General features: G+C 34.2%; 1 long non-coding RNA gene across 6 annotated transcripts; it reads left to right on the top strand.

Moving 5' to 3' along the window:
* Nucleotides 1-48: 48 nt before the first annotated feature.
* Nucleotides 49-24,680, top strand: LOC102668517 (uncharacterized). 6 transcript variants are annotated; one of them, XR_005891818.1, is made up of 8 exons: nt 49-991; nt 1,079-1,128; nt 1,241-1,299; nt 1,738-1,795; nt 2,148-2,208; nt 2,500-2,716; nt 23,260-23,427; nt 24,210-24,680. It is a non-coding gene; the product is annotated as an uncharacterized lncRNA (long non-coding RNA). The 6 variants fall into 6 exon arrangements; XR_005891816.1 differs by having other exon boundaries at nt 49-1,128; nt 2,513-2,555; nt 2,642-2,716; XR_005891815.1 differs by having other exon boundaries at nt 49-1,128; nt 2,500-2,555; nt 2,642-2,716.
* The last annotated feature ends 671 nt before the right edge of the window (nt 24,681-25,351 follow it).

Here is a 25,351-nt window from a genome sequence, read left to right as displayed (position 1 = left end):
TGATAAAGGTGGCAACTTTTGTAGTTGAACTGGATTGGTAAGATAAAATTTGTCATTATAATAACTAGTGCTTGCTCAGACATTTTTTTTTATCATTGATAATTTTATTTCAGCTTTTTGTTAATGGCATTGGCACGGCAGAACAATTATGTCAGGCCTTCGTTGACTAAAGAAAATTTGCTTGATATAAAAAATGGAAGGTTCAAACCATTTACTTTATAAGAACCTCTTGGAATTGGAGAATGGTTGACATGGTTAATGATAAAAACTGGTTTTTTTGTAGGCATGTTTTGCAGGAAATGACTATAGACACGTTTATTCCTAATGACACTAAGATTCTTCATGATGGTAAATAGATGTAGACATACATAAATGACATTAGCTAACTTATATCATTGAAATCCATTTTGATAACATTATATTGTTATTAATCCTTGTTTCGTTATTCTTTACAACATTAGGGAGAATTAATATCAGTACTGGTCCTAATTTTTCTAGAAAAAATATCTATCTAAAGCAAGTCAGTTATTAGTTCTTTATCCAATTTAAAAACAATTTAATTACCATGTATTTTTGGGATCAACTTGAAAACATATTGACCATGAGTGAGTCAATGAGCTTGAAAACATATTGACCAAAAAATTTCTAAGATTTCTGTTAATGAGAGTCGAGGCTTTCCAAGTACTGAGGAGAAAGCCTGTTCAGGTTTAGCATTAATTTATATACTTCCATTTTTTATTGGTAACTTGTCAGTGATCATTGATGTCAGCTTGTTGTTTCTGTTGGCAGGGATATGACATTAGCTTCCTTATAACAATTTCCATGTGCTAGTGGCACATATATTATAAGTAGTTGAATTATCAAATTAAAATGTCTAATCATGAAATTAACATGCTCTCTTTGGATTTTCCACACTACTAGTGACTATCTTTTGGATAATTTAGTCTCATTTTTTCTTCAAGGGCAGAGGCCAAATGTGTTCTCTGAGGAGGTATAAACAGAAATAGCCAAATAAATAAATAAATTATTTAGCTGGTAATTAATTATTTGTTATTGTTAACAAATCAATATTTGCAAGATGGGCTGCTTCACTCTGCATGTGGTGCGCTTGATTATAGAGCCCCGGAGGTATATATATTACTAGCTTTTATTTATTCCTTAAACTTCAATACAAATTCAGTTTCTCTGTAATAAGATTACTGCTTAATTAATTTCTCTTGCTTCACTCTGTTTCATTTAGTTACTGGTGAAGTGCCCTTCAGAAATGAATATGACCACCGCAATACTAAAATTATGCAGGTGATTCTTAATAAATGTTTTTGATGCTACTGTTGATTGCCACAACACATATATATGTTTTGGAACCTATGATATCTAAGTAATATATTCTCAATATATATGCTCTGGAACATATGATATCTAAGTAATATATTCTGGAAAAAATCAATATAGATGTTTTGGGTATTGAAAATTGTTCATTCTCCAGGCTGACTTTGTTTATAATTGAATCCGTTTGATCGAAGGAGGCTAGTAATGTTGATGATTTCGATCAATTTTTTCATTTTGATTTCTTTTAATCCAACCTTAGAAATACTCCAACGTGATTCACAGGCTGTCCACAATATCAGAATAAACAATTTATTGCATCATGGAATTTTTTTTTATTGGAACGTATGAAATTATATTTTTCATAATTTTTTTATGTTCTCATATATTTTACACAATAAGAGTTTGCAGATAAAACAAACATGCACTATTCATCACTGAAAGTCAAGCCATTACAATTCATAAAAAGGTATATCTTTTCTTCCTAATATTTGTGGCATGGGATTCAAGTTACATGTTTACGTGTCTCCTTTATTTCTTAAGTAATGAGTACACTTTCTTATATTATTTGTTTTCTTTCTTGACTTGATGTTTTAATTTTTTATTCAAAATTTTAAATTATAAATTTTTAAATTATTTAAAATTGATTTATAAAAATATGTTAAATTATTTAAAATTGTATTTAAGTTACATGTATTTACGTGTCTCCTTTTTTAAAATTATTTAAAATTGAGTACACTTTTTTGTTTAAATTAAATTAATCATATTTAAAAATATGTTTCATAGTTTATTTGCTGTAATGCTTTCTCTGTTGGTTTCAGCCACTAGAAAATTCAAGTCTTTTCAGCTCAAGGATGGATTCTAGGAATCAATTAAATATAGGTACCTTCAATTTCCATTCTCCATTTTGTGCCTCCAATTAAATCTGGGTACCTTCAAGTTTAAGAATTATGATTTATTCCTTCAACTTGCTTAGGTTGTTCTTATATGTTTCATATGACTTTGTGGGTATATGTTTCGTCTTATTTTGTGGGTATATGTTAAACGCGCTTTTGAATTAGTTTTGCTAAAGTGAATTACAAATGATAATTGCAAAATTAATAAAAATATAATAAAATGCATACATTATTTGATTTAGTTGATTTCTAACTAAATCAAATGATTATATTTGAGGTTACTGTTATAGTGGAAGTGGCTGATGCTCTTGACATAGCTGTGAAATCTGTGAGGTACACTCGTGGAAGCTTCATTTTCCCTGGGGCACAGTCTTTTCCTCATTGTAGTTTTTCACAGAGGAGGTTTCTGTTCTTGACAGCTATTTCAGCAACCTTGCCTTTATATTTGAGTCCACAATCAATGGTGGCTATAAAGGCCTGGCCTAAGTTTTCAGGTATAATCATAAGCCCATACTCTACCATTGATAGATATATGACCAAACACACACACACATAATTAATAAGTTACCAACCTTGCTAGCTAGATTTGTTTCTGTTTAAAATTAAGCGTTATGATGTAGAAAATCTCCTCATTCTACATCGGTTGAGTGATAAACGATGTAAAAACCCTTCCAATTCTACATCGGTTGACTTATAACCGATGTAGAAACCTTCCCATTCTACATCGGTTGACTGATAACCGATGTAGAAACCTACCTATTCAACATCGGTTTCATCCTTAGAATCGATGTAAAAAACTCACATTCTACATCGATTATAGCTACACAACCGATGTAGAAAAGTCTCCCTTCAAAGACGGTCCTTAAACCGATGTCGTTATTCAACGACATTGGGTTACCACCACGCGTTATAATCGATGTAGAAAGGCTATTAGAACCGATGTAGAAGGCCTTTTTTTAGTAGTGTGGTTGGCCAGTTCTGGAATCTATCAATCTAAGAAGTGTGTGATACCTAGATAAGAATATAAATGATAAGGACCACATAAAGAAGAACCAAAAGTATATGTTCTTGACAAGAATAAACCTACTTACTTGGACAACCAATTGATTACACCATAAAATAGCCTGATGTTCCATAGACAACCACACATTTTTCATGGCTGTACTACTGATCATGAAGCCATGGGTTGGGGGCACAATATTATCAGGTGATGTTAATTTTGACCGTACCTGAAGAAAAAAAAAGAAGAAAAACTAAACCATTATGCCAAGGTGAAAACACATTAACAACACCCGATAATCATTGAATAAAACTAGAATTCCATAATAAGAAATGTGATTCTGTGACTGTGTACAACTAGAACTTCCATAGTCTGATGACAAAAGATCAATTTCCATAACAACCAACATTTACTCAAAATTTAACATTGTTCCTTTCTAGATAGATGTTGCATAAGATGACAATTTATAAAATACTTTTGCAGTAACTCAAAAAGGAGATACAACTTAAGAATTTCCCTAAATGGATACAATAAGAGGGCTGGTATGCAAAATCAAGAAAAATATTCTAATTTAACAAAGCATAAGGCAAAATAATCTTCTGAAGCACAGACAAACAAAACATTTTTTTCTATCAAATATCATTGCTGATAAATCTACTGCATATAGGGGGAAGGTGAAAACACGTTAACAATACCTGATAATCATTGTATGCACTAGAAATAGATACAACTACAACATGAGAGAGTACTGGATCAGACACATAATGTCCCGTGTTAGTGGTTTGAACCTTATATCCTTTTATCCATTCTGAATTTGCACGTGCAAAGTAATGACCCAATGAAGCCTGCAATGCCACAGGAGGTGATCTGGATAAAATACATGTATCCCATCAAACATTTAAGCAGTACATAGAAATACAACAAGAATAAAAACAATTGGAAATAAACATATTGATGTGGGGTTGAAAGTGTAAGAACAGTTTCAACAGCTGATTTCCTAAGACGAGGGTGGATAATAGCAGCCTTAGCAACAAAACCTCCCATTGAATGACCAACTAATATCACACTTTTTGGCAAACTCCCAGAAACTGCAACACTTTCTCTTGTTCCAGCGTCATAAGAAACTTTATATTGGTCCCAAATCTGAAAGGCCACATCATAAGCATTGAACAGAGAGAGAAATTTCAAGAATTACCAAACTCGAGCAAAGTAAAGCCAGATAGTAAGAGCAAACATTAGAGATAGCACCAACTGAAAAAAAGAGTGCATAACCTAGAACTGTAAAGTCTAAGGTGAACAACTTGAAAACAGAGAGGAGTGTTATACAGAGCGTCAATAAAGCCAAGGGGTTTATTTCCTACCATAGGATGGTCTAAAATTAGGATCAATAAAAAAAATTTACTGGCACTAAGACATAGAAAGACTAAAGGAACATTTGTAGAGCTAAGGGTTTGACTATGTCATCCTAACAAGTCACATAATTCTTTGGATTTTGATGATGTTGATAATCAATAATAAGAAACAACATTCTCGGTTCATTGAGATTATTTATACCATTAGTGTGAATAGGCTGACTGCATGACAAGGATAACAAGTTCAATTCAAAATAAATCTGTCATCTACAAACTACAAATAAACTATCTCAATATTTAAGATTACAAACTAGTTATGTTTATCCAATATTCACTTTCTTCTCTTGGATATAAGCTATAAATGTTGGAGTATATGTTTGTATAACTGTGAAAATAGTTTTGTAATATGTTTGTACAACTGTGAAAACAATTTGTAAGGGCTGTTAGCTTTTGCTAACAACACCCCATTAGTGTTAGGCAGTTAGTTTCTATTAACAGATATTTCTGTGTGCTTAGTTCAGAGGTCCAAAGGTCTATATATACCTATTTTGTAGCTAACTCTGTAACTAACTTCTCAAAATCAAATAATATTAGCTTTCTTTGTAAAGTTTCTCTCTCACTTTATCAAAGAATAAATGATAAAAATGATACCTTGTGTATAGCATATACAACATATTCAGTGTGCTCTTCCAGAATCGCACCATCCATGGCAGAATGTTCACCTTCAAGATTGAAAGCAAACCAGTCCAACCTGCTGGTGTACTGGCTGGGCAATTGGAAACTAGATAAATTTATATCTACATCTTCTTCTTCAGGTCTTAGGGAAGCTTCTTGGTAAAATGTACGCTCAAGGGGGCCATTCTGATATGCCCGATCAGATTCTGCTGCCAATGATCGCACCTATTAGTGGATAAAAGTAACAGAAAATGTTAATAGAAATATAAATTTTGGGTGACAATAGTATAAAAAGTGATCAAATTAATAAAATTGCAATGATAGAAATAACTGAACTGAAAATCATTATCAATATTATAGTGAATTTCCTAAATCATATAGGATCTATGCCATATTTCTCCATTTTTTTCATTCTTTTCCTGGTTTTTCAATTCCACAAATGAAAAGGAAGCCACATTCCCTTACCCAAAGGAATTTCACAAAATCCAACTATAAAACCTTTCAAGAATGAACTGAGAGTCAAGTAACCCTAGAATCTAAGATTCAAATCAGCAACCTTGGCCAGCAAGTGAGCATACCTCAAACTTTGAAAAAAGCAAACTAGATATGCATATTTATGTTTACATGTCATCATACTATATAATATAACTACACTAGCCACTCAAAAATCAATCTATAACAACTAACCAACATACTCCCAATGAAATTAATACCTCAAATGTTCAAGAACATCCCCAAAACATTAAAACAACTCAAACCACGCAATAACATTTTTCCAGTTTTCAGCTTTAGACCACAATAATCCAATATTTCTTTAACATGCTGAAATAGTTTAACCCAAAACTAAAAAACTAACCATAAAAGCAAACCAACTTTGACTAAATCTGAACAAGAAGAAAGAGGACCTTGCCTATTTGAAGCTACCACCATTGCCTAGGATGAAAAGCACGGGCACACCACTAAGCTTCTTAAGATGCTTCTTATAATCTATCTTTTTCCACCCCTCATGGTACAAGTACAAACCTCAGAGGGTGATGGCGCGAGGGAGGGCTTCACAGAATCATAAGCGCTTCGACGAGTGACGCACGCCAGAGCAAACCTTTTCACTACACGAGGGAAGGCATAGTTCGAGAAACGTTTTCACTGCGCGGAGGCCAACCAGGAAAGTTCGAGAGATGTCGAGGTAGAGTACGACTACTTCTCGCAGCGTGCAACAAAGTTCTAGGTGGTTATAGGGCTTTTAATTTTTTTCAGCGGAATTAAGACGGTCTTTTACCAAAACCTGTCGTAAATTTTATTAGACATAACATTCTAAGATAGTTTTCAATAATCATCTTAGAATGTGCATCGTAAAAGGCATTTTTCATTACAATAATTATAAAAATGCCACCGTCTTATTTTCTAAGGCAGTTTCGCAAAGAACTGTCGTAGAATATGTGTTGTAAAAAATTATATTTCTAGTAGTGTATAAGGAATTAGACATAATGTTGTGATTAATTGTACTTTATATAAAGAATTTTATCCCACAAGAATTTTTATTATATTTATATAATTAATTGGGATAAAATGACATTGGTTGACCCATAGGAATCATGAGATATGTATAATTTGTCAATTTTATCGTAAAGTAAATATTTGTGATAGAAAATTAAATTATTTTCTTGTACCCGTAAAGCATGAATTTGAGTATGTAATTTGATTATTCTATCATAAAGTTTAATTGTTTCTTATTCAATTAAAAATTTAGCCCACAGGCAATTTTTATGTCACAAGATTCAATTTTCTGGTATGTTTACATTGGTAAAACATACAATTAAGATTAATGTGCCTCAAATTTTGACATAAGCCTTTGGATTTTGCAGCTTCTCAAATTTTTAGTTTTTTTGATATTTAATGTAATGTTCCCGAACTCAAGAGATAACTATAAGATATGGAAGGAGAAAATTCTTCTGCAATTGAGATGGATGAACATAGACTATGCTATAAGGAAAGACGAACCACTTGTAATCACTGGTGAAAGTAGCCCAGCTGCAGTTGCACTATGAGTGGTGGGAGCGATCCAATCGGCTCAGCGTGATGTTCATTAAGACCAAAATCTCGGTCAGGATATGTGGTTCTGTCAACCAGCATGAAAAGGCCGAGACTTGCTTAAGGCCATTGATGACCAGTTCATCACTTCAGATAAGGCTTTAGCAAGCACCCTGATCATGAAGTTCTCCTTTCTCCGACTCACCAGTGTGAATGGTGTGCGTGAGTACATAATGCAAATGTGAGATATTTCAGCTTAACTTAAGAAATTGGAGGTTGATATGTTTGAGTCCTTTCTGGTGCACTTCATTTTGAACACCCTTCCACAAGAATATGGGCCGTTTAAGATTTCCTACAACACACATAAGGATAAATGATCTATCAATGAATTAATGATCATGTGTGTTTAGGAAGAAGAAAGACTTGTAATGGAGATGGTGAGAGTGCATTGTTGACAATTACTTGTGGGAAGAACAAAGCGGCTAAGTCTCAAGCTAGCCAGAAGGGGAATGGTAAAATACCACCTCAAGCTGATATTAAGAAGGTGGCAAAGTGTTTCTTTTGTAAGAAGAAGGGATACATGAAGAAGAATTGCCCCAGATTCCAGAAATGGCTTGAGAAGAAAGGTAAATCAATCTCATTAGCATGTTATGAATCTAATATGGCTAGTATTAATATTAACACCTGGTGGATTGATTCTGGATCTACTATCCATATTGCAAATTCATTACAGGGTATGCAAAACCTAAGGAAACCAGTGGGAAGTGAGCAAAGCATTTTATCAGGCAATAAGCTAGGCTCACATGTAGACTCTATTGGAACTTGCATTTTAACTTTAAGTAGTGGCTTTATTTTGAAATTAGAAAGGACCTTTTATTTATCAAGTTTGTCTTGAAACTTGATTTCTGTTTCCAGACTCATATCTTTTGGATATTCCTTTAATTTTAAAGACACACCGTTTGAGTTATTTTATAATTCTGAATGTGTTGGGAATGGTATCTTGTCTGATGGTCTTTATCTTCTTGGTTTACAAAATTATGCCACTTATAGTTCAATATGCATGTTCAAACTAGTATTAAAAGATGTAATATTAATGAGAATTTCTCTATGTTATGGCATTGAAGATTATGACATATCTTCATTCAGAGGATTAAAAGGTTAGTGAAAGATAAGGTTCTCAATAATCTAGATTTTGCTGACTTAAGACTTGTGTGGGCTGCATTAAGGATTAGCAGACCAATATGTCTAAGAAAGGTGCTAATAGGAGTTCAAGCATATTAGAAATAATTCATACTGATATTTGTTGTCCAGATATGGATGCACGTGGTCAGAAATATTTAATCACCTTTATAGATGATTATTCACGATATATGAATGTTTATTTGCTTCATAACAAAAATGAAGCATTGGATGCCTTCAATGACCATGTCAGTGCTTCCTAATTTAGTAGCTTCCTCCAGTTTTTTCTTTGTCTTCTCATCCATTAGCTTCTTTTCTAAATATTCATAACCCCCACGAGACAACACTTGAGGGACAGTGTTTTGCTTCTGGATGAAACTAATGACCATGTCAGTGTTTTGTTTCTGCATATCCTGCAAAAATTAAACATTAATGAAACTAATGATTACAATGTATTATAATAAGTTAATTTAAAGTTGAAAACAATGAAAATGACAAAGTAGATACCTCCCACGAAGGGTCTCTGCGACTGTGACAAAATTGGGCCCATTTCTCCTTGCTAATGCTGTATTTTTCGCATACAGTGTCATCGACACTGTCCTTGTTGGCTGCAAGTGCCCATTTCGACGTCAAATTAGACTTAAACTGTCTCCAACACTCCCCCACAATCTGAAGTATTTTCTTTTTTGTCTTAACATCAGATGTTTCAGGGATATCAAATTCAGTCTGACAAACAAAAAATTAGGTTTCACTATTACTAAATTAAAAATTTTGGCTGATAAACAATATGCAACATGAAAACTAAAATAACTGAATATCCTTCCATATCAAATACTTCTGAGCAGCAGGGACTTGCTTCCAATTCTCGTATATCACATTGACCTTATCACGAGCGACGATCCCCAAATATGTTCTTAACTTCTTTTTGTAGGGACCGTCGACCTTCCTAGTCGCAGGATCGACATGGACCACGAGTCTCTCTGCCCCAGCTGGTCTATCGCCAATGATCTTAGCCGTGTGGCTTTTTTTGTCCGCTTCAAGCTAGACGGTGATTGTGATGCTGCATCAGTAGGAGAAGGAGGAGGAGGAGAAGGAGGAGAGCTGGGTGGAGTAGCCATTTCCCTGTAAAGACAAAAGCATTAGTTAAGTAACATTATGACAAAATTGAGTAAGTTATTCAACACATAAATGGACTGAAATCAAATACATAATAAGAAAATTACATTAGACGATGTTAATTAATTATCCTTCATCATGATCATTATGATTAGCATGAACATCGTCAGCTTCTTCTTATTCGACGATGTTAGGTGACATTTGTGTGGACAAAGGACTAACATTAGTATCAATGCTATGAATCATCATCTTCAACATTAACACCAATTGTTTTCCCGTGTAGAACCACTGACCTCCTTTCATCACAAGGGTCTTGAACATAAAATACCTGTTTAGCTTGTTTTTCCATGATGAAAGGGTCATTCTGGTAAGCGAGTTTGTTTAGATCTGGCAACGTAAATCCTACATCATCAGTTCGCACACCGGTGTTGCTGTCAACCCATTTACATTTGAAAACACAAACAATAAATTTGACATAGTTAAGCTCCCAAATTTCTTCAATGAACCCAAAGTAAGGGATGGAAGCTACACAGGGATTGTCATCATGTACACTAACGAAGTGTTGAGATTTAGCCCTTAGGGTGACCCCACTATTTTGCATTGTACTTTTCTCATCTTGTGCTTTTGTATAAAAGGAATACTTGTTTATATCATATCCTTGCTAAGTTATAACATTTCTTTTAGGCCCATCTGCTAGCTTTCTTAACGTTTCAGAATCATTATCATCAGCAAAGATTGTTTCTTTAAACCAATCTAGGAAAGTCTTGTTATGCTTTTTCAAGACCCAATTCTTTGACATTTGTGGATTACTTTCTTTCACTAAACCTTCATACTGAAGTATGTATGACAAAACTTCATTACTGTTATTTAATACATACATGTGAGCTTGCAAATATTCTACACTTGGAGTGATAACATGCAGTCCTCTTGAATCCTTACCGCCCACTCTTTCGTCATGTCAACACTCGGGAAGGCCAATAGGTTTAGCCTTTTCAATGTACTCTGAACAAAATTCAATGGTGTCTTCTGCAATGTACCTTTCAACAATAAATGCTTTCGAATGATGTAGATTCTTGGTATACCCTTTTAAGATCTTCATGTATCGCTCAACCGGGTATCCACCGCAAATAAACAGGACCACAACATTTGATTTCTCTGACTAGATGAACAATTAAGTGAACCATGATGTCAAAGAAAGCAGGAGGAAAATACATCTCCAACTGACACAATATAATAGCAGCCTCATTTTCTAACTCATCTAAGTTCATAGGATTAAGGACTTTGCTACATATGGCATTGAAGAAAAAGCATAGCCTAGTTATGGCTAACCTGACTTTGTTAGGCAAAATGTCTCGTATGGCCACGGCTAACAATTGTTGCATCAAGACGTGACAATCATGAGACTTTAACCCTATCAACTTAAGATCCTTTAACTGCACAAGGCTCTTAATATTTGGAGAGTATCTTTGTGGGACTTTGACTCGGCGCAGACACTGACAAAAACTTATCTTCTCCTTTCTGGACAAAGTATGACAAGCTGGAGGGAAGTACATTTTTTTACCATCAGACCTTGGATGCAACTGCGATCGTATCCCCATCTCAGCTAGATCTTGATGAGTATTCAAACCATATTTCGTCTTGCCTTGAATGTTAAGGAGCGTCCCAATGACACTATCACATGCATTTTTCTCCACATTCATAATATCAATACAATGTCTAACATCTAGATCAGACCAGTACGAAAGATCAAACAAAATCGACCTCTTCTTCCATATGCAAGTTTTACTTTTTTCCTTCTTTTGGGTTTTTCCAAATATAGTATTCAGGTGTTGAACCCGCTGGAAGACCTGGTCACCAGTTAACGGTATCGGCACAGTTTCATGCTCTTGACTTCCATTAAATTCTTTTTTCAATCACCTATAAGGGTGATGAGGTTTTAGAAAACATCAATGCCTAGTGTACACTGTTTTTCTACCATGTTTCAGTTGTATGTAGCTTGTGCCTTGTTCACAAATGGGGCATGCACGATGACCCTTAACACTGTAACCGCTTAAATTTCCATATGCTGGAAAGTCATTAATGGTACAAAAAAGCATTGCCCACATTTGAAAAGTCTCATTCTGAAACCCATCAAACACCAAAACCCCCTCGTCCCACAACTTTGTCAGGTCTTCAATCAACAGACTTAGATAAACATCAATGTCATTTCCTGGCTGTCTTGGGCCTGATATCATTAGAGACAACATCATGTATTTTCGTTTCATGCACAACCAAGGAGGCAAATTGTAAATTACTAGCAAAACTGGACATAAACTGTGTTGAGTGCTTAAATTGCCATATGGATTCATTCCATCACTAGCTAATCCAAGCCTAAGATTTCTTGCTTCTTTGCCAAAATCCGGATACAAACAATCAATCTTCTTCCACTGCTACAAATCAACCGGATGATGAAGCATTACATCACACTTTCTCCCATTTGCATGCTATGTAAGGTCTTTTGCGTCGTCTACATTAGCAAACAGACGCTTAAACCTTGGAATGATAGGAAGATACCATAACACCTTCGCGGGGGAGCCCTTCTTTGAGTTTTTGTCAATACTACAGTCCTCATCATCCTTCACTTTGTACCATGATACCCCACACCTAGGGCATTTGGACATTTCTTCAAATTCATGTCTGTAGAGTATGCAATCATTTGGCCAAGCATGAATCTTCTGATACTTCATACCCATCGGACACAGTATCTTCTTGGCCTGATAGTAACTTTTAGGCAAAATGTTTTCCTCTGGAAGCATATTGTGCACAACTTGAAGCAGTGAACTAAAGCTTTTGTCACTCCACCCATATTTGGCCTTAACATTAACCAGACTTAACACCGTCGACAATAGTGTTAAGGAATTCTTGCACCCCAGATACAAAGGCTTCTTTGAATCAGTTTGCAATGTATCATACATAGGGGCATGTGCTTGTTGAAAAGACTCTTGTCCAAGATCACGAATCATATCCTCTAAGCGATCTCCCATTTCTACATCAAATGGTTTAGATTGAGACCTACTCTGCATGTTTGTCAATTCACCATGCCATATCCACGTGGTGTAATTCTTCTTAATCCCATCACACAACAGATGGTCCTGTATATCGTCCAACATTTGTCGTCTCCCATTCAAACAATTGATGCAAGGACAAAAATATTTTTCGTCCTCATCCGGTTGACTTCTTTCGGAAGCAAATAGCAAGAACTAATCAACGCCTTCCTCATATGCAGGGCTAAGGCGATTGTCGTTCATCCAACTTCAATCCATCTAAATAATGACTCCGTCATACTCACAAAATCATTCAATGCATGAAAATCTCACTTTTTGATTATGGGTGTGGCCCTATCCCATTTAGGATGACATTTTTTATGGTAGCTTCATACATCAAGGTTAAGTCTCTTATGCTAAATTTGACAAAATTTCGGCAGCATTTCGCATTGGTCTCCAAGTACACGACATGAAATCGGTCAGATTAATTCCTCGATAATCAAGTATGCACTCAGAGAACAGCTAGAAATGCATTGTACCGAACTTTCATCAAATTTAACAAAGAAATCTTAACCTTAACACATGAATCTACTAAAAATAAATAACTATTCTCAAATTGTCCAAACAGACAATTCAAGATTCAAAACAACGATTAATGCAAGTTGTCTGCAAGAATCATTGTATTGAATCTCAAACGGGAATCTAAGGTTCACTCATGATAAACATTAACTATATGCATAACAATAGTCATTAATCACATAAAACAACATATCTATCCCCCAGAGTCAATATAACAATGCCTATAGATGGCAAGACTGGATACAACAGATCGAAGTCATGAAAAATACCAAACATACTAAATGATGAACCATACAACAAAACACATATATGGTCTTGCAGAAAAGGAGGGAATACAGAAATGGACAAGATAAAAACAAAATAATGACAAAAAACTGAATAATAGATTGAAGGGAAAACCAAACAAGCATACAAATGAAGGTCTAACCACTAGGGTCTAACCACTAGGTTACTGAAATTGAGCCACAGTCAAATTTATGGTGTTCTCTTTTCATTATATTTTCTTAATATGTGGTCACGTGATACTTAATGCTTATTAGCCAACATCAATTTGTGAATATAACTTCTTTTTTGGAGTGCACAATTGATCAGTCTATTTGTTGCAGCTATATATTGAATTTTATTCATACTTACAATTAATCATGTGTGATTGAGTTGTACTCTTCAATATGTTATTTATATAGGTTGGAGTGTCAAAGCAATTGTCAGCAGGATATTGTTGAGTGTTTAGAGAATGAAAATGTCTCAATTGTAACTAAAAAAGAGGTTCAGACACTATCCAGTATTAATGCATTTGAACTATTGGAAGCTATGATTAAAACTGTGAATGAATGTGTAGCTGAAGTGCCTCGATTTGGATTTGAAATCTGTTGTTGGAACTTTAGAGGTATACAACTTACAAAATATAGTTTACCCATTTGCAACCTTTGCAGTGCTTGTCATCAGGCAAAGGAACTAAAAACCAAGTGTTACTATCCTCTAATCTACTAAATATAGTGTTTCAGGTGTACAACTTACAAACTTGATGGATGTTGGATTATTCCACTTTAAGCTTTACTTATCCTAACTAATAATTGATGGACACCTATCACCAACTATTAATCCTATCAATGGAACATAAACTGATGAATTTCTAGCTACTGCTTTTTACCATCATGCCACTCAAGGCCAGGATTGATTAAGGGGACAGTAAACACTTGTGAAAAATCAAATCATTCTAAAAGTTGACATTTATCTCTGCTTAAAATGATGTGAGTGCAGATTTCAAGTGAGCACAAAACAGCACAACATACATAAACTACAGCCACTACTAGCTAGGAATTATGATTCAAAACAACGTAAGAATGTGCTTTACACATATACATGTATATATAAGTATGGTATTGTATATGTGTATATAAATACTTGGAAAAAAGTCAAAACAGTAATGTGTGATAATATATATATATATATACTCACACATACATACATACTAGTCCGTATGTACGTACCTGGAGTTGCTATAATCAAAGAGCTACCACAACAAGGCCAATTAGCAATAGTAAATGATAACCTAAAAATAAAAAGCATAGGGCAATTAGCCATGGCCCATATTGCCACAGCAAGGATATGTATCACATTTTGTAGAAAATAAACCTTTGAGAGCTAATGAGTAATGGCATTAGAAGAACTCAGAGCCTAACCTAGTTCAACTACAGCAAAGTAATTTGGCTTATGCTCAACCAAACTATGTAACATTACTAATGCTCATATGACCAGACTGCATGGACTAACAACCATGTAATAACTTAGCCTATAGAATTGTGGAGTTCATATAAACTTCTCAGTGTGCAATTCTTAAAATCTTAATGGTTCATTTAATATAAAGATAAACTATAAAGGGTACAATGACAAACGTGATACATAACCATTTTTCTTTTTTTGCGTTGTAGAAGAGGTTCTTAGTAGGGGAATTTCTACTTTAGTGGAGAAAGGGTTGCTAACTCCTATGGCTAGTCCTAAAAATTTCACCACTCATTCTCATGTAATGTTATGCACATCATGCAACTTCTAGACAATTATGATTAAGCTTCGGGACAATCCATGAACAATGCTAATTACACTTTCCACACAAGTTGTATGTCTCAAAATAGGATTCAACATGTTGCTTCCTTACTGAGATTCAACCATGGCTTTCTACCTTTCATCTATCTAGGGGTACTTATTTTTCAAGTCAAGCCACAAAGGATGCACTTGCAGAAACTAAAAAGTAGGTGTTAAAGTTTAAAGACATCATTTAACAACCAAGTCCTCACATTGGTAAATTTCATTTGAACTCTCTGAATATAAACCAATAACAACACTTGTTAAGGGAATTAACAAATAGCAAAAACTTTATTCAATAAATACAGACAACAAGTACAGAACAAACCCATGCTATACTACCATATGTTTAGTGAAATGTTACAGAAGAAAAGAATGATTTTACCTGCAATGTTCCTTCTGTGGATGAAAGAAATAGCCACTACAACTCCTAAAGCTGCAACAACAAAGCTTCATCAACAACAACACAAATAATAATCACTAAGAATAAAGGGGTAATTGCCAATAGGCTCACTCACCTCTGATATAGTGCAAATCAAAGGGCCTGAGCCTAGTCTTAGGGTATCTGAAGCTTCAAATAGTCAAACTACAGCTTTCCTAAATAGATCAAATGTAGGTTGCGACCAACTAAGGGAAGTTAAAAGCTCAGTTTAAGGGAAGTTATAACTAAGGGAAGTTAATAGAATGGGAAGCACAACAAAAACTTACCTTGTGATTGCGAGTACAAAGACAAGCAAAGACTGCTTTCGTGCCAATGGAATGGCTACAAGGAAACCAACGAAGCTCATTCAAAGACAATGGCAGTGACCTGAGGGTGGGGTGAGCAACGAAGGTCGTTCAAGGAAAGCAAGAAAACTTACCAAGACACGAGGGTGGGGTGAGCATCACAACGACGACGACGGCCTGAGGGTGGCTATACGAGACTCAACGTCGTGGGTCAGGGACAATGGCAGTGATGACGGCGGCCTGAGGGTGCCTTTGCGAGACTGAGCATGGGAGATCAGGGACAATGGTAGTCACGAGGGTGCTTTTGCGAGAGACTGATGAGCACAAGAAGAGAGAAGGCTTTTAGTTTGTAAGTTTAAGTAAAAACACAACATCAGTTTTTTAAAAAAACCAATGTTAACATAGGCTCATTAACATCAATTTTTTTAAAAAAGATGTTAACATAGAATCATAAACATCGGTTTTGACAAAACCAATGTTACCTACGTCATGTTAACATCGGTTTTTTTAAAAACCGATGTTAATAAACTTGTCTTAATTACAAGTATGCCACCGTGTTTGTGTTAACATCGGTTTTGTCAAAAATCGATGTTAACCTAGCGATGTTAAATGTATAATTTTTAGTATCGAACCAATGCCCAAAGAATGAATTTGAGTGGGTACAAATGAAAAATATTTCTTATGCTTCAGTTGATGGAAGCCTCATGTATGCTTAAGAGTGCACAAGGCCTGACATTGCTCTTGTAGTTGGAATGTTAAGAAGATATCAGAGTAATCTAGGTATTGACCACTGGAGAGCTACAAAGAAAGTGATGAGGTACCTTTAGGGGACCAAAGATTACATGTTTATGTATAGACAGACAGACAATCTAGATGTGATTGGTTATTCAGACTTGGACTTTGCTGGCTGTGTTGATTCTCGCAAATCAATATCTGGATACATTTTCATGATGGCTAGTGAAGCTATTTCATGGATGAGTATTAAGCAGACCTTGACTGCTACTTCTACAATGGAAGTGGAGTTTGTCCCTTGTTTTGAGGCTACATCACATGATGCATGGCTTAAGAGTTTCATTTATGGGTTGAAGATAGTTGATACTATTTCAAGGCCTTTGAGAATTTTCTGCGATAACTCAACTACTGTCTTTATGGCTAAGAATAACAAAAGTGGAAGTCAAAGTAAGCACATTGACATTAAGTACTTAGCCATTAGAGAAATAGTAAAAGACAACAAAGTGGTCATTGAGCATATAAGCACTAAGTTGATGATCGCTGATCCTTTAACTAAGGGCATGCCACCGTTTAAATTCAAGCATCATGTAGAAAGAATGAGACTTGGTTCCACATTATGATTGTATACATACAGGTTAAAGTTGAAACTTTTATATTGTGATATTTTCTCATATTCAGGTGCACATTGATTTATTTGAGAAAAATTATGTTTTGGACCAAGAATAAACATTGGGTTTATTCATAAAGTTTTATTACCACTTTGAGTATACTGCTTAGGAAATTGAGCATATTGTAATACATGGATGATATTACTCGTTATAAGAGGAACTATCACTATGATTTGTATATTCATTTCTTAAGAAGATTAAGCATTGACTTGTTTTAATCATTGAGTCAAAACGTTTGGACCAAGTGGAAGAATGTAATAATCATTGAGTCATCAGTTTTGGAATTGAGAAGCCAAATATTAAATGGCTACTAATGGGTGGTAATTGTTGGATCAAGTGACCTCGGAATAATTAACAAGGGGGGGTTGAATTAATTATTAACGAACCTTTACTAATTAAAAATCTACCCTTCTTAGGCTTTTACTATGTTGTTAACAAAGTAAAGAATAGAAATATAAACTTAACCAAAAGTAAAAGCGGTAATTAAAGTGCACAGCGGAAATTAAATAGTGTAGGGAAGAAGAAGACAAACACAAGAGTTTTATACTAATTCGGCAACAACCCGTGCCTACATCTAGTCCCCAAGCGACCTATGGTCCTTGAGATTTCTTTTCAACCTTGTAAAAATCCTTTTACAAGCAAAGATCCACAAGGGATGTACCCTCCCTTGTTCTCTTTGAACAACCTAGTGGATGTACCCTCCACTAGAACTGATCCACAAGAGATGTACCCTCTCTTGTTCTTAGTCACAACAACCCAAGTAGATGTACCTTCTACTTGTACCACAAAGGATGTACCCTCCAATGTGTTAAAACAAAGTTCTCAGGCGGTTAGTCCTTTAAAACTTTGTGAATGGGGAAACAAAAGAATTCTCAAGCGGTTAGTCCTTTGAAATCTTTTGTTTATGGGAAAGGGAAGAATCAAAAGAATTCTTAGACTGTGTCATTTTGAATTCTTTGACAAGGGAGAAGGGAGACACAAAAGAATTCAGGCGGTTAGTCCTTTGTTCTTTTGGAAAAGGGAGAAGGGAGACACAAAAAGAATTCAGGCGGTTAGTCCTTGGCGAATTCTTTTTGGCAAAGAAAGAAGAGAGACATAAAAGAATTCAGGCTGTTAGTCCTTTGTTCTTTTGGAAAAGGGAGAAGAGAGACACAAAAAGAATTTAGGCGGTTAGTCCTTGACGAATTCTTTTTGGCAAAGGGAGAAGAGAGACACAAAAAGAATTCAGGCGGTTAGTCCTTGGCGAATTCTTTTTGGAAAATGGATAAGAGAATGAAAAAGATGAATAGCACAAGTTTTTGAACAAAGAACTTTTCTTGGAAGGGAAAGTTTTGAACAAAAACTTTTAGAAAGATGAAGAGAAAATGAATCAGAAAAATTCTGTAGAAAGAAATGAAAGAAGATGTTGAAAGATAGATTGAAAGATAGAATGATTGAAAGAGATGATGGATCAATGAATAATGTTTCATGCCAAGGTCACATATTTATAATTTCTTGATGACTCAAGTTAAAACTTGTAACTCTTAGCAATTCCTTTAAAACTAATTACTTAAAAAGTTATGACTTTTGAAAGAATCTTCTGAAACAAGTCACTTGAAGAATTGTAACTTTTGGAAATGAATTTTTTGAAAACAGTCACTGGTAATCAATTACCATTAAGGTGTAATCGATTACACATCAACAAATGTGACTCTTCATTTTGAATTTTGAAAATCTTAACGTTTTAAAAACACTGATAATCGATTACCAGAGAGTAAAACTCTTTGGTAATGATTTTGTGAAAACTTCTTGTTCTACTCAATGTTTTGAAATTTTTTTTAATACTTATCTTGATTGATTCTTCTCTTGATTCTTGAATCTTGAATCTTGATCTTGATTATTCTTGAATCTTGATTCTTGAAACTTCATTTTTGAAAACTTCATTCTTGAATCTTTGGAATTTGCTTGACTCTTGATTCTTTGGCATCATTGGCATCATCAAAATAACCATGGAAGACATTGCTTCCACAGTAATGACCACTAATGAGTGGTAATGACTACTAAATGCATTGTTGATGGTAGAATTCCTAAATATAGCACATGTATTTGGTCCCTGAGCTCACGTCTTTTAATTTTTTGTGATACACCATTTATAGAGAAAGAGTGACAACTTGGAAGAACCAAAACAAGGAAGTTCTTTCATGGCAATGGCTGGAGGTACATTTTGATTTTTGTTTTTCTGCATTTTGAAAATACTCATCTGAAGGCAAGCATGAAACATGCTAAATTTATGTTAGTGAGTTTAAGTGGGATAATATCATAGACTAAGACACCAAGAGAAGATCCTTGGTCAGCATACTGAACCTGATAGTCACATTGCACATTTGTGGTAACATGGGGAAGGCTTAGTGCTGATTGGATTGCACCACACAAGGGATCCACACATTTCACAAGGTTGCCATGTGGTTTGTATTGTCGATTACAAGGCTAGAAAAACCACCCTAATTAAAGAAATGAACATCATCAATCATCATTCATAATAATTAAAATAAGTAAAAGTAGTTGAGAATGTTTGTAAAGGAAAACTTACTAGGGTGCAACCTTTGCATGATGCATCACACTGAGTCCAAGTGAGATAACTACCTGTGTCAATGTCAAGTTCATAAACCTTGGGGGGATTCCCAATGGCGCGGTTCACCGTGCAATACCTGCACTCAAAGGACATTAGAATGAATTAGCACAACTCAAACCATGACATAACCAACACTATATATCTAAAAAAAATCCAAACTGACTAAGATGATCCTTGAAAAAAAAAGCTAATGTTTGTGACTCACTATGATACCTTTGCCTTCCAAAATTTTCATCAAGCAATCTATCAGAAACTCTCCTCAAATAGGAGAAGCTATCACAGCCTATTGTAGACATAAATAAAGACATAAGCAGAAATTTGAATAATCCTTAATCACAAAATACAAGGCTACAAGTACAATATAATAAAAGTTCTTCTAAATATTGATATGGAGTCATCCATGAAGTGATGAAATGAAACTATTGAACTTGCATACCAATGTTTCAAAGTCACCAATTTACATTAGTGCTTTCCACAAATTTTATATTTACTACTTAGTCTTTATTTTACAATTTAATTATGTTATATTTTTTTACAAAGAAAGATCAGATAATTTATCATAGGTCATGTTAAATATCTTTAAGGAATATATCATTGACTTACTTGAAACCATAACCCACTAGTGATAATTTTGAATAAAGAAGCATGTTTTGGAACAGTAATGCAAGCAAAGTAATAAAATTTGTTTTAAAATAACAAACTAAATATAATAAGCATGCTTAAAAAATGGACAAGGTCCTCTAATATATGATTTCCCTTTGACAGGACAACAAGTTGTTGAAGGATTGGTAAATACACCAATTCGTCCCAAGTAGTAAAGTTAAAATAGAAGTTCGAGTATCGTATTCATAGAGACTTTGTTTGTACTATGTAGATGAATATTTGATTAAGAAAAAGATTAGGAAATGTTGTAGAAAAACAATAATTTAAATTGACATAAAATTAAATCAAACAAGAATTTAAATTAAAAAACAGAAAGATTAGAGAACCCAATAATATTGTAGAGGTAAATTCAGAAGATGAGAATATTGAAAACTTAGCCTACCAGAGCTAGTATTTGATGTAATGTTAATGATTTTTCTCTATTTATAATTATTCCAATTTACACCTGTATCTACTAGTATACTCTAACTTTGGTCCCCTGCATGAGAGAACCTAATTTATCTATTTTCTCTCCCAAATCCCTTTGCAGTGCTAAAATAGTAAATTGCATTAAGAATAGAGATGTATAATAAGCTAAACAAAAATCAACCTAACCCTGGTGATGACTTTATTTAGATACCGTTTCCTAGTTCTATTAGAAAATAATGTTTCCCAACGTTACTCCTAAAATTTACCATGCAAACGGGTGATTAAGCCACAAGCAATAATATTAAGCACAAGAAAGGATAATGCAAAGGTAATATTATTAAATAGATAAGAAGAGAAATTACATAAGAGTAGTTGGCTGCTAAGTTCCCAACAAAGGGGGTTTAGCCTCTCATTGTCATGGAGGCTTTATAATCGCAAGAGGGGAATATTTAGTAAAGGGGGAAAAGATAAAAAGGGAATGGAGGGAAGGAATGACTCTCAATGCTTGCTTTTCTCTATTCTAGCCTTTGTCTTCTATAAGGAATTGTATTCTCTTGGAATTTCTGTGTGTCTTTTCCTTATTCTCTTTTCTTCTTTTATAGTTGCAGATTAACGGGCTTCTTGCACTAAGCCTGCCTTTATTTTCCTGAATTAGCTTGTTTTCCTTAATTAGTCATGATTTCTTTAATTAGTATGTTTTCCTTAATTATTCTGCTTTCCTTAATTAGCTCGCTTTCCTTAATTGTTATTGTCTTCCTGAATTATCTTGCTTTTTTGGGCTTTATTTTACTCACTAAGCATCATAAATTCGTTACTTTTAATATTTTTTGCACAAAAACTTAAATGATGTTAATTTAAAAATTATTTGTTCAAAAAGGAAAAATTAGGAGAGAAAAATTTCAAATTCCTATATAATTTAACCCCTAAATATACTCACAATTAGCAGTTATCACAAGCAATACCTTTTGAAGAACATAATTTAGTCACTTAATTTAACCACTTATGTCTTATGCTACACCCCAGGTGAGTAGAAGATGGAACCTCTAACATCGTCAACAAATGCCCCAGTCTTACAGATGGGGCCAGTGCCAATGAAGCTACAAGTTCATTGACATTTATTTTTACTCTCAATTTAGGGGTAAAAGAACTCAATGCTTGAAGTCATTTCTGTTTTCATCTAGATATAGCTTTTATAATATTAATAATAATGATAATATTTTGACATAGAAAATGAAGGAAAAAAAAGATTGAGGTTCATTAAGCACACATCTAACCTCTAAGCCTCCAGGGAAGCAGAAAGAAAGAATATCCTTGCATTTAAGAGGCAACTATTTTTCTAGGAAATAAACAAATAAGACCTGAAAAATTGAATATTGTTGTTGGTCCATATATATATATATATTTCAAGACAACTAATACTAAAGACATTAGTCAATGAACTTCTAGTAGTCATTGTAGTAAAACTTGAATGGTAATACAATTAACATTAGTACTAGTACCATTTGGCAATAAGAATATTAATTATAAAACTCCAATATCTGCTACCAAAGATCACAACCTAAGGTTCAATATTGTGAGGGCTCCTTCCAAGACCTATGCTTTAAAAATTAGATTATCAAGAATAGATGTGTGAATTCCTCAATTACCTTGATCTGAAGCTGCTCTAATTGCATTCATGTTAGCAGTCCCATTAATTTTTTTACATGTAAGCGTTAGAGCCAAAACCACCAACACATGAGGTCTTAGAAAAGAAACACAAGTTAGCACAACAGGCCTATCATCACAAGGGGATAAATATTAACATAAAATTATGTATCCTAAGCAACAAAGTTCAGACACATTAGGTCAGCTAGTGCCATGCATGCAGCGTGCTTACTATGATTCTTTCAACCTAAATTATTTTGCAGACAATCACAAGCACTCCCTTTTTTCCCTTCCAACCTATTAGCATCACGACTTTCAACCAAACTGTAAAATCATTCTCATCAACATTATCTAAACTCATGATACACTTAGAATTTGCACCAACTATGCTCCATAATATATCATGCGCAACATTGTTACTTTAAGAAGAGAAAAATGGGAAAAAAAAAGAGAGATATCATTAGTATGATGTTTAAAATAATTAGGTGTTTTAGTATTTAGATTTTTATATTATATATTTTCAACTTTAGTTTTGATATGACTATATGCAGGCCCCGTTTACCGATACAAATACCTTTAGGACTTGCAGCAGCAGCTATTGGTTCATACTCAAAATGATCAAAGACGCTAGCTAAAGGACTTCCAAATTCTTCTTCAACAATAGCTATAGGAGTCTCTGATGGAAATGGAGGAACTTGATCTTGAACCCAAAAAATCAGGTAACTTCGGCTTTGAACAAATGAAACCTTAATATGTTTTACACTTCTTAATTATACCCATCTTGGACTAGTAGTCATCCTCCCACTGTTCCCCATTGATTGGGTGGAAGGAAATCTTTTGATCCAATGAAATCATAAGGTCGTCTTCTCACTTCATTGGATAACTGATTTTCCAAAGAACAATAATATATTGTGTCATAACATACTCACTTAACTCAAATAATGTATACTAAATTATCACTAGTTAGTGTAGTTAAGGGTAAGAATAAGTTATATATATATATATATATATATATATATATATATATATATATATATATACCTGCTCTACATCATCTGACTAGAGAGATCGAAACTGGGATTTGTTTGGAACAGAGTTAAGGTAGACAAAAACTGAGCCAAAAACCTTTTTATATGTCCTTCACCAAATGCCATGGTTACCTCCTTGGCAGCATAATGAAGCTTGAAGCTCGAAGCTAGCCTCTTCTTCTGTGATAAACAAATAGGTTGTATTAAATACATATATATATATCTGATATATTGAAATTGAAATTGGCAAGCATTGAAGTTGGAAATTTGGGGAATTAAATAGGTTGTATCAAATACATATTATCTGATAAATAAATAGGTTGCATATTAAACTTTAGTGTTTTTGAATTAGAGTACATCCTTGTTCAAGGCCAAGGTAAAATTTGGGGAAATTACCACCACTATTCATTTCCAAAATGCAAATCAAGCAAGGAACCGAAAAAAAACTTACTCGTAGAGCTGCTTTTTGCTAGGGGATGAGGAACGCATGGATGACGCAAATGGTGGCGGCATCAGAGCTTTCCTCGGTGGCTTCTTGCAACAAGCTGATCGACAACGCACTACACCGTTTCCTTAGATTGCGCACTCCCTCTCCGCCTTGATCTGTGTGATGGTACTCGTTGAAGAAGAGCATCGACGCTTTGTTGCACTAGTATTTCACAATGTCTTCGCTGAGCTCTTCTAGGATTTCGGCATTGGCCGGGTCGAGATCGAAGTCACTGAGGTCGAGGTCTTCATCGATGTCCATCGGCGACGGTGGAATTTAAGGCTTTTAGTTTAGGCTTCTCTCTCTAATCTCTATACACTAATGTGAGTGTGTGAGGGTGAGTGAGTAACTAAGTGAGAGTCTGACTGTAAATGGAATGACGACAGGTTGAACAAAAAACCATCTTTGTATGCAACTTTTTAAAGCATTTTCTATAAAATCGTCTTTGTTGGCATCATTAATATTACAAAATTGTCATCGCAATTGAATCTAAAACAATTTTTGGGGAACCGTCATCGTTTGGCTGTCATAGAATGCAACTTTTTTAGTAGTGTTGCCACATCATCATGGAAAGTGTCACATTGCTATAATCGTTTGAGTTAACAGAAAAAAATTGACAGTAAGACTAATTTGTTATACTTTTTATAAATTTGAGGATAAAATTTTAATTTTTCATCTTTTAGGGAATGCCTAATAAATTTAAAAGACGAAAGTGAATATTTTTCCTTTATATTTTATACACACATTTCTTGACATTTATAATTTTTTTTAAAAAATCTATCTTTTTTCCTTTTCACATCTATATTTTGATTAAGCAATCGTAAAACATTTAATTAAATATATAGACATGCAGTCAAAAAATTGATTTCCATAGACATGTTGAATTCTTTTTATCATGACATTGGTATGATGTAGGCCTCATCAAAAGTGATGACTAATCTTTTGTTGGGACTGTGAGCACACACAAAATATAAATATTCCCCATCTAACATTATTTATTTGATATCCAAAGATCAACTAGAATTCAAAATTTAAATCACTTGGTTATATATAAAAAAAAAAGTTGTCTCCACTTTTGTGAACCTTTTCTTAAATATATATGATGATTTAGGAAATGAGAATCACTCT

Source organism: Glycine max, chromosome 6 (genome assembly GCF_000004515.6).
Source record: "Glycine max cultivar Williams 82 chromosome 6, Glycine_max_v4.0, whole genome shotgun sequence".
Taxonomy (NCBI): domain Eukaryota; kingdom Viridiplantae; phylum Streptophyta; class Magnoliopsida; order Fabales; family Fabaceae; genus Glycine; species Glycine max.
Note: the sequence above shows the minus strand (reverse complement) of the source record. Positions and strands in the feature narration are given on the sequence as shown.